Source organism: Pelecanus crispus, chromosome Z (assembly GCF_030463565.1).
Source record: "Pelecanus crispus isolate bPelCri1 chromosome Z, bPelCri1.pri, whole genome shotgun sequence".
NCBI classification, from domain to species: Eukaryota; Metazoa; Chordata; class Aves; order Pelecaniformes; family Pelecanidae; genus Pelecanus; species Pelecanus crispus.
The window spans coordinates 29,210,626-29,217,306 of record NC_134676.1 but is presented as its reverse complement, the minus strand read 5'-3'; positions in this window follow the sequence as shown (position 1 = coordinate 29,217,306).

Here is a 6,681-nt window from a genome sequence, read left to right as displayed (position 1 = left end):
TACTTTGGTATTTTTCACTAAAAGCAGTTTTAATTCAGGCTGACTTGGGACAAGCAGACAGCAAACATCAGTGGATATTGATAGCCTAGAGAGAGAATCACCAGTTCAGGATGTTTAGTCTCATTTTGGATTCTGGTTTTAAAGCTTTTCATCCTCTCTTTACACCAAAGATATTTGGCATAGATATTGGCATAGGCACACCTACCTATTTGTGTTTTCAATGGAAGCTATGCACTTCTGTGCCTTTATGCATCAGAGTTATTTTGTGCCTGTTTTTTTTTTAAAAAAACTCATTTCAGTTCAACTGCAAGAAAATGATGCCACGTTTTGGTAGTATTCAGGACCCATACAAACAAACTGTAGTAATCATGCTTGCATTTACCTACTTGTAGACATGAGGAGCCTGTAGCTATTGTTTGTATGGTGATGGGCAGCAAAGTTTTTTAATCTTCTTGGGTTTTGATACTGTCATTGGTTACCATATTTCTATAAACAAGACCTTTTTTTTTTTTTTTTCCTTTTTTGCTAACCACCACCAAATCCAAATACTGAAAAATCATGAATGATTGTTACTGCTGACTAATAGCCTGTCTTACACTTTCCATTTGCAAGCATTCAGGAGACCAAAAGAACTTTTTTTAAGATTGAGTTAAAATTGTTGCTGCTAGAAGCAGAAATGATGTGAAATGATTGACAGAGTACTTTTTACTACATTTCTCAGTTGCCTTCCCTGAGCTCCTTTATAAAGTGGCTGCTAAGCTCAGGACATTAATTTGGCACATTCATGTCATGAAAGGGTCCTCCTCAAATTTTAAAACTGCTGCCATTCCAAGAAGTAGTAACTACTAAAGTCAAGATCAACAGACCTTTAAAACACAAAGCTATTAGAAGCCCTGAGCTCTTACCGAGTAGAGGTTGCTATAGCAGTATGTTGCTTCTTGTGAAATGCAATCAAACCAAAGCAGTGGGTCAGTGTAAGGTGATGCTACTTGCTTAGCAGTGAATCTCCCATAGCAACTTAATTAAATTCAAATACATGGAGTGATACATTATCCAGTGAGGATGCAGAACAAAAGGTAAAATAGATGGTATTTTGGCTAATTCAGTAGTTTGTGCTTTTTTTCTGTTTTCTGACCTTGAAATTCCATGCCCATGAGTTGACTAAATACTGTTATCTGGAGAATAAGCCATTTGCTTCTACAGAATATTAGCTATAGAGCAAACAGCTTTTTATTTCTGAGAATTGTGAAACTGAATAGTAGTAATGCCAATTGCATGGCAGTACTGTGAAAAATATCTTCCCGCTGAAGCTTGTAAAGCAATTTTCTGCAGTTACAGTTACAGAAGAAATAGTCTGTTCCTTCTAGCTGAAAGGTGATGCCTGGGATACTTTGTTTGACGGCAGTAGTGGTTTTGTGCTCTGTGATTGCACTCTGTTAGAATGCAAGGGGAGGTATGTATGTGACTGCTGCAGAAGGTTAATTAAAGAAGGTGGATTAATTAAAAATTAACGGTCGAGGTACTGATCAGCATGGACCCAGTCCTGATTCCTGCCAGCATTCGGGGGCACTTGCTGAGGTCAGGGACAACAGGCGCACTGACTGCACCGGGCCCATAATTGTGTCCCAGAACTTTGTCTCACAGAGACCTGCAGGTTAGGTAGCGTCCTTGTTGCTGAAGATGGTGCGATTTAGATAACAGGCAGCTGTCTTTGAATTGTTTTTCCAAATTGATACAGCTTTTTTTAAAAAAAACTTGGTTATAGACTTTGTGCAATGCCAAGAAAGGACAGAGGTCCCAAAACCCCACATTCCTCAAGGCAGTCCCCCAAACCACCCTATAGTGGCTGCAAAGTCATATTTACTTTAACTATTTGCTGGAGTTGGAGAATAGAGAGGGATTTGTGTATCTGAGAACAGATGTGAACCTTGAGTTGAAAGATCCAATATCAAATTAAACATATTTACCAGCATAACTCTGGCTATATAACTATTGTTATTTAAAATATATTTACTAAACAATAATGTTCCTGGAAGCCTGGGTGATGCTGGTGTTCACTTCCATTCCTGTAGCTGGATTACTCCTCTTTGCTGTTTCCCAGCCTGGAATGCATTTGGGCAAAACTTGCAAAGCATGGTCCTTGTTTTGCATGTGCTGTGTCCTTCCCCACAGCCCTGGGAAGAAGCCATTAAAAAAAAAAAAAGTATAGAAATGAAGTTATTTTTTACTTTTTGGGTGACAATGCAAGGTCTAATTTCAGAAAATGTGTGAAACCTCTGCAGAAGCAGAGCTCAGCTGCTCTGCAGAGTTGGTGTGAGGCACAGCACTAGAACTGTTGATGTTCTGAGCATGTGGGGGTTAATCAGCAGCTGGCTGACAAATTGCCATGCTTGCTTAGCCTGAACATAACTGTGACAATAACATAGCACTTGTTGTGCATCCAGCTTGCATGCTGCCCACGGGAACGCTGCTGTGGGAAGATGCATGGGCTGCTCATGTCCATTGTTCTGGCTTGCCTGCCTGTTTTGCCTGTTTGTCCCCCTTCCTATTCGAAAAAGGAGAGACCAGCAGCAGAAACCAAAGCAGACCAAACCTGAATTTGCTTGTTATTAAAGGCAGGAATCTTTGCTTTTACAGGTCCTGTGAACCTGGCATCTGATGAATTGTCCAAGGATGATACGAAGGTACAGATTTCTCCTTATACAAATGGCTAAGCTTTGTTTAGGTTGAGAAGCAGTAACCTCTGCTTGGCTATCTGAGCGTCTCCCAGAGCTAACAAATAAATAAGGTGACTAATGCCTGCCAGACAACGTTTCCTGCTTGTTCCTATCCCGCGGAAATAGTTGCATGTGTAGATGATTATTATTTGAAGGAACCTGTTATGTGGTTGTGGGCCGGAAAGCTGGGTTGGAGAAGCAAGCTATGCTTTTGCACCAGAAAACTCTTGTGTTTATGGTGAATCTTAGTGCCTTCAGGGAGCTTACAGCTCAGCTGCCAGTCTGGGGGGAGCACAACATCTCTCGCAGAAGCTTCATCCTTGAGACGGCATGATTCATTACATCTGAGGAGTTGGTCTCTGAGAGAGACCTTGTGGGTAGCTGTGAGTCCTTAACGGGACTTAACTGGAAAAATGTTTGATGTAAAAAATACGGCAGTTCCCATTGTCTTCTACATGGAGGTATCTAACAGCTTTTGGGGGGACCAATATTTGTGAGAAGTCCCATTATGGTTAGTCAGTTGTATTTGATCTCTAGTCTTGTATTCTGCTTTTAATTTATATGTATCTGTTTACAAAATCAGAAAACCATGTCTTGGTGTTTTTTTAATCACCTTTTAAAGCAGGAGCTTGATTATTAGCTCAACTGGGTATGAAGCTAAAATAATGATTTCAGTTGAGAAAACAAAATGTGGTAAAATCTGGCAAATCTGGTAAAGGTGACATCTTCTCAATAGCCAATGACTTGGTTTTTTTAATAACATTAGAATTTAGTGGAATGTTATTGGACTGACACTTTAGTTAGGTCATTATTATAAAAGTGATGACCTCTTTAGGCTTTGGGTTTTTTTTAATTGCCAGCTGTGCAGAAGATTGACCATTTGCTTGGGATTCACATGTTGCTATTGTAATCTGTGGCATCTCAGAATTATACCTCTGCAGTATGCATGCATTTTGAAGTCTATGTTGAAAATGTATGTTGGGGCAGAGTGCTGCAGCTTATTAGTCTTGCTGGGGGAAAAGGTTCTGGTGCCATACTGACTGTCCCTTGTTTTGATCTAGCAGAAAGGCCATAGTTGACTCTATAAAGAATGAACTGACCTATGATATTTCTACAGGTGTGAACAGCTCAGGCATTAGAGAAGGAGGCATCTTAGAAATATATTGCTCCTTCCTCCAAAACACTGTATATTGGCTGGTCAGGGCACAGTTAAACTTTGTAAGAGAAGAGCAGGCTGAAAACTGGGGTTTGCAGGGAAAGTGAGATATGGTTTGGTCTCTTCTTTGATTATGTTTAGAGTTTGAGTCTATAGGGTTCATGTGCATATCTTAGCATCTGGGAGTGGCATGCTGTATCTGTTGCATTTATTAAAATGGCTAAAATGAAGTGACTGCTGCTTTATAGTGTTTGAACTGAATTCTGAAAGCCTATAGCACAGCTTGCAACTAAGCAAAAATGCAGCTATTTGTATTCAAAAATATAGCTCAAGTTTTCTGTTTCTAGCCTTTCCAAGACTCTGTGGTTCCTTCTAAAGAAAATGAAGATCATGTCCTGTTGGGCATAGGTAAGAAATAATCATTTTGACTTCCCAAAAGCTATTGATGTATACTGTGAAGCCAAACACACACAAGGCAGTTTCTTTAAAAGAGGTGAAAGTCATTGACATTGCAGCCTATCTTGGCAAAAGAGCAATCAGTTATATCTGTGCCAGAGGGGGAGCCTTTTTCAAAGTGTCTCTAGTATAGATAGGTGGTGTATTCAACAGTATCATGATAGGTTAGGATTTTTCAGTAGTATAGTAACTGTTGTAGGAACAACAATCCTGAAATAATTTCTGATAGAGCCAAAATGTATGACTGAAGATGAAATGAAGCATGTAAAAACGTTTAGATGCCACAGCAGTAAGCGAGTTGTTGGGGTGCTAGGAGAATATAGCCAGTTGCACAAAACAGTATGTTTAGAGACTGAAACTCAAATGGAAAGGTGAGTATTTTCAAGTTTGGGGAAAGCTCCAAGAACAGTGTGCAAACATGATCTCATGCAAAGCACAGCAAGAAGGAAAAAGACAATGAGTAACTAAGCTCTGCCAGTGGGAGCTGCTGTGCCAGGCAGAGAGCACCAGGCTGGCATCACTTGCCTCGTGGTCCAGTGCTGAGCTCAGAAAGAGCAGGCCAGATGGTGGCATTCAGACAGCCCATATGCAGACTTTGGTGGCTGCAAAATGAAGAGTTTCTTTGTGTGTGTGTCCTGGTTTTGGCTGGGATAGAGTTAATTTTCTTCCTAATAGCTGGCATAGTGCTGTGTTTTGCATTTAGTATGAGAATAATGCTGATAACACTGATGTTTTAGGTGTTGCTAGGTAGTGCTTACACTAGTCAAGAACTTTTCAGCTTCCCATGCTCTGCCAGGTGCTCAAGAAACTGGCAGGGGACACAGCTAGGACAGCTGACCCAAACTGACCAAAGGGCTATTCCATACCATATGACATCATGCTCAGTATAGAAACTGGGGGGAGTTGGCCGGGGAGCAGCGATCGCTGCTCGAGGGCTAGCTGGGCATCAGTCAGCGGGTAGTGAGCAATTGCATGACTTGTTTTGTATATTCCTCTATCATTGTTGTTGTTGTTACTATTATTATTTTCTCTTCCTTTGCTGTCCTATTAAACTGCCTTTACTTCAACCCATGGGTTTTACTTTTTTTTTTTTCCCCATTCTCTCCCCCATCTCACTGGGTCAGGGGGAGGGTAAGTGAGTGGCTGTGTGGTGCTTAGTTGCCGACTGGGGTTGAACCATGACAGTGTGTGGAAAGGGAGGGGGTATACATGCATGAATGGGGGTGGTATATGTTAGAGGGAAATGAGCTGATGTAAACTCAGAGACACAGTTGTAAGATAAGAAGCTGGCAGATTATTTTAATAATCTCTCATTAAAATAATCATCTAGTTATCTATTTTTCTAGTTATTGTTATGCCAAATGCCTGTACTTCAACCATTTAATCATGTTTGTCTCACTCTCCCATCTAAGGAATACGGGATCTGCGTAAGGGAATTGGGAGTAGTAGCAAAAATACTAGCATTCACAGTTACCCTGACTTTAGTGCTTTTGAGCATAGGACAGCGTAGCAGTCCTTGCCTTGCACAAAAATGCAGTGCACATACATGAGATGTTACTGCCTGTATGCTCAAATATGTTTTGTCAAGCAAGACCAAAGTATCTCAGCGTAGGAGGGTGTGGAGCCATTGGGGAGTGATTATGGTTTGCTAATCTGAAGCCACATCTGCTCCAGTCTCCGCTCCAGTTATACCATCTGGAGGGAACATAAGGTAGCTTAAAAGCTGACAGAGTGAAAGTTCTCCACCCTGAAATTATACTTCTTTTTCTTATCCCTGAAAATGTGTTTTCCTTCTGAGGTGTCATTTGCACAGTGCTGCTTGTGACAGCTGGAACAGGAGCCAGGCCTTCTGGCTTCATACCGGCTCAGTCTCCTCTCTGATGCTTGGATGGGCAGCTGTGTCAGATCCTGGGTCCTCTGCAGGGAACAAGCAAGCAACTTTGACCATGGTTCATACTGTTAGTCAGGAGTGGTAGAGTGTAGATTCTTAGAGTAGCTTTTGGGTAAAAAAACGGTGAATTTGCATACAACTTGGAACAAGATTTAGGTGCTTAAAATTTGATTTAAGTGTGTTTTCTTAGGCATCTTATGTATGTATAAACTAAAATTGTAAATATGGATATAAATGTGTAGGTATACATATACATGTGTATATAAATACCTTTTATCCTGACCACAGGCTCAGCTTATATTAAACTAAGAAAAATTCCCTGTTGTACCTCTTATCTGAAAAAGAACCAACCCTCTCTGTCTTCCCTAAATTTTGATTTCCTTGTGGTACATTGAAGAGGTTGACTTGTTTGTGGAGAAGCTGCAATGAAATCGGTTCTGCTTGTTTTAGAAGTAAGTCAC